At 38.7% G+C, this 4,521-nt stretch overlaps 1 non-coding gene across 1 annotated transcript; it reads left to right on the forward strand.

The window, feature by feature from the left end:
• The first annotated feature begins 2,763 nt into the window (after positions 1-2,763).
• LOC132532889 (U6 spliceosomal RNA) lies at positions 2,764-2,874 on the forward strand. Its single transcript, XR_009544811.1, has one exon. It is a non-coding gene; the product is annotated as a U6 spliceosomal RNA (small nuclear RNA).
• Positions 2,875-4,521: the final 1,647 nt, after the last annotated feature.

Raw genomic sequence — 4,521 nt, forward strand, 5'->3', positions numbered from 1 at the left:
TATTATCTGAGTTTTGGAGGGTTAGTTTAGCTTAATTTAGCATTTACTTATAACACTAAGAAAATATTCAGCATCTTATAAATACATAGGAAATAAGCAGAGACAAACTTTTTGCTCTTAGCTTGATCAAAAATTGTTTCACCAATTTAAAAATATAGATACATTAATATCTGACTCCATAATTTATTTTGGTTGTCTTTCTGTACTGTATATTGATTTATTTTGTGTAGTGATAAGACTAAAAAGATGAAGATCTCTATAGACTGCATGCTTTCTCAAAGACTTTATAATATAATTTACAGTGATGGATGGATGGTCTGTATTCCCAACAGTCTTGACAATTGCCCACCAACTCTATACTCATGGCCTTTTTTCAAGTCTTCCCAATTGCTTATATGGATTTTTACAATCTCTTTCTCATTTTCCTGACCATTCTACTCTCTTACCTCCCCTCCTACCTAATGTTCAGTGGAACAGCTAGAACAATCCTCTTAAAATGTAAGTCAAATGATGTCACTTTCCTGCCAAATCCTTCAGTGACTTTTCACCTCAAATAAAATGAAAATCATCATTGTCTCAAAGACCTACGGAGCTTTCTGACTGGGGTCACCAACACGTACTTGACATTTGCATTATTTGATCATCATGCTTGGCATATAACTGCTCTGTTACAGCTTCCCAAGTACCCTGAGAATGTTCCAATTTTCCTACTGGCTAATCATTCTGCTTTGGAATACTGTTTTCACAGGTATTTGCTTGAGTAGCTCCACACTCTCTACCAAATACCACCTAAATAGCGCCTTCTTGCTGTTTGAGCCTACCTCAACCTTGAATTCTGAAGAATTACAGTTTACTCTGCTTGTTTGGGGACTAGCAGTGCCTATGCATTCTGTAGGAAATTCTCAAGAAATTATTTTATAAGGGGGTCAGGCTGTAGCGCCGCGGGCTAAGCGCACATGGCAGGAAACTTGAAGACAGGTGTAAGGATCTCGGTTCGAGCCCCGGCTCCCCACCTGCGGGAGGGGGGTTTGTGGGGGGTGGTCACGTCACAAGCTGTGAAGCAGATCTCCAGGTGTCTATATTTCTCTCCCCCTCTCTGTCTTCCCCTCCTTTATCCATTTCTCTCTGTCCTATCCAACAACATCAGTAACAATAATACTAATAACCACAACAATGATAAAAACAATGAGGGCAACAAAAAGGGAAAATAAATAAATAAATAAAATATTTTAAAAAGAAATTTGTTTATAATAGTAACTTCTATTTTCTTTCTTTCTTTTACACCTTTTTTTTTTTTTTTTACAGAGACAGGCAAAGAGAGAGGCAGCAGAGGGAGAGAGAAAGAGACAAACCTGTAGCACTGGCCCCTGCAGGTAGGAACTGAGCTACTGAGCCTGGACCTTGTGCATGGTGACATATGGGCTCTGCCAGGGACATCGTCGCCCAGGCCCGCCCTTGTTGTTTTCTAAGTGACATAATAAGGCTTTGGTCCACCTTATCTTATTTCTCAGGCAAATAGAAAATGTTCATCCCTTTGTTAATCTACAACAATATTATCTCAGTAGAGTTAATTCTTTTTTTGTTTTATTGTTGTTGTAGTTATTATTGTCGTCATTGTTGGCTAGGACAGAGAGAAATGGAGAGAGGAGGGGAAGACAGAGAGGAGGAGAGAAAGACAGACACCTGCAGACCTGCTTCACCGCCTGTGAAGCGACTCCCCTGCAGGTGGGGAGCCCGGGGCTTGAGCCAGGATCCTTGAGCCGGTCCTTGCACTTAGCGCCACGTGCGCTTAACCCACTGCGCTACCGCCCGACTCCCAGTAGAGTTACTTGCTTATTATTGATCAACTGAACAGAAATACCTAGACCTTCATGTGGGCTCCCTTATATAAGTGTTCCATTAATTATGTAGCCTGCCTTCTCTGCGCAATCTTCAATAGAAAGGAATAGGTAGCCAGGTGGTGGCATACCTGGTTAAGCACACATACACTGCAGTGTTCAAGGTCCCGGGTTCAAGCCCTGGTCCCCACCTGCAAGGGGGAAATTTCCCAAGCTGTGAAGCATAGCGGCAGGTGTCTCTTTTTTCTTCTCTCTATACCCCCCTCAATTTCTCTCAGTCTCTATCGTACAATAAATAAATACATTTTTAAATAAAAAGAATAAGAAATACTGTGACTAAATAAATATTTTGATTTTATATTTAATAATTGCAGGACTAGCTTTGCGGGCAGGAGACAGACAACCAGGGGCTCATGGCTGAGCTGTACACAGTATCTCTTTACTCATGTGGAACGCAGCACAATTTAAGCCATCTAAACTAAACTAAACTCTAATCACAATCCTGTCCTTATATGTATACTTGCCAAGTAAGGTGTAAATAGGATGTGATGTAGAGAGGGTGGAGTGAAAAGTGACTGGTGCAAATCAGGGTGTACTACGAGAGGGGGTGGAGCAAAAAGACATCATGAACCAGTGGGGATTAAACCAATGCCCTGCAGGCAGGGTGGTGCTTAGTTAACAGTGGTTATGTAAATAGAATACAGTGTTAAGCAGGGCGGATTAAACCAATGAAACAGAAGGGGTCTTAGAAGCAAACCAACAAATAATTATACTGTGGATTCATAAATAACAATTTTGAGGGTTAGAATTAAACTTTTCTTAGGGTTATTCAGTAGCTCACACGTAATTAAATTGTGGTATCATGTGTGTGGCCATTTTCAAAAAAAAAAAATTAAAAATACCTTCTCTACCACAAAACTGCAGAGTGTTCGCTTCGGCTTAGTTCACATAAACTAAAGTGGGAACAATACAGAGAAGATTAGCATGGCCCCTGCAAAAGGTTAACAGGCAAATTCATGAAGTGTTCCATATTTAAAATTAAAAAAAAAAATACAAAGACTTTCTGCTCTCTTTTAAAAAATCTTAATTAATAATTGTATATTTATTTATTCATTTATTTGGTAGAGCTGGCAAGAAATCAAGAGGGGAGGGTAAAGTAGAAAAGGAGAGAGATGCTTGCAGTACTGCTTCTCCACATATGAGCTTCTCCCCTGTAGTTGGGGACCAAGGGCTGGGTCCCGGGTGCTTGAGCAATCTACCGCATAGACTCTATCAAGTACAACACTGCCCGGCCCCTTTTATCTTCGTCTTTTTATATGTTGCATTCTCTTATCAGATTTTCTGTTGACAAGTTAAAAAAAATAGGATTATTTGTAAATTGTTTATTTTTAAAAATTTATCAGGACCAAAACAACTTTATCTGGTTATCTCACTACCTTTCCACTTTGCTGTGATTATATGATCTGGTAAGAGTGTCTGGAAAGGATTAGTTTAATCTTATTAAGGCTGAAATATAGTTGTAAAGGTGGGAGAGATAGCATGATAGTTATGCGACAGACTCTCATGCCTCAGGCTCTGAGTTCCCAGGTTCCATCCACCTCACCACCAAAAACCAGAGCTAAGAAGTACTTTGGATAGAAAATAAATATTGTAACAGATAGGTACAAACTAATTTATATTATTTAAAGTTAGGTTATTTGATTTTTAGTGATTTTTAACTGGCAAGTAAATACTTCTTCGGTGAAATTCTTCCCCATGAAGTAGTTAGTTCTAAGTTTAAGTTATACAAAGAAGCAGTCTGACACATGCAGTACACAAAATGATCTGGTTAGGATCTGTTCATTCCTAACATATAATTCACTTGGCTTTCTTGTTATAAGAATTGATTTTCTAAGACAAATTAAGAAGAGACTTCACCACTGCAAGGAGGCTGCTTGCTAATCTTGTAGAGATGAGAATGTTTTGGGAACATGTTCAGGAAAGAAGTCTTGAAATCATTTGCTAGAATTGATCTATCAAAAAGAGAATTTAGAAGCTCCGTAACATGTACTGTCAACCAGGTGTACCACCACCCCACCCTATGAATTTAGAAACTTCCTCTGCATTGTTATAAAGGTACAATAACAAAACAGACAAACAAAAAAGGTAGCTGGAAGTAACAGTTTTGGATTTGATAAAGTGCTGAACCTTTTATAATAGAAGAATCTGGAAGATTCAGTGTGTCTCTTTGTGAGGAAATGAATTTTGCATAATGGGACATTTAAACAGAATTCCAGATGTTCAAACACTGGAATTTACCCATTGTTGATAATTTTCAGGACCATCCAATGCCAACTCTCAAGTTTCTAAAGAGGAAGAGAAAAAGAACTCCAATGGATGAGGAACTGGAATTGTACTTATAAAGACAGTGCTGATTTAATGTGCTGAATCCACTATAATTTACATTCTTAATACCATGGAAGTGACTATCAAAAAGCGAGTAACACTTTAAAAAAACTTGATGGCAACACAGAGTGAAATATATAAGTGCTGGCCATATTTTTAATTTAGAGAAATGCAACCAGGCAGTTAAGTTGCTGAAGTCAGAAGGAAAATCTCCAAGTAACCAGAGCAAACCTAGAGAAGCCCAGGCTTCTGTCACACTGCCTGTGTGCATGAGAAGAACTGTGACCTTCATGCAATC

Source organism: Erinaceus europaeus, chromosome 14 (assembly GCF_950295315.1).
Source record: "Erinaceus europaeus chromosome 14, mEriEur2.1, whole genome shotgun sequence".
Taxonomy (NCBI): Eukaryota; Metazoa; Chordata; class Mammalia; order Eulipotyphla; family Erinaceidae; genus Erinaceus; species Erinaceus europaeus.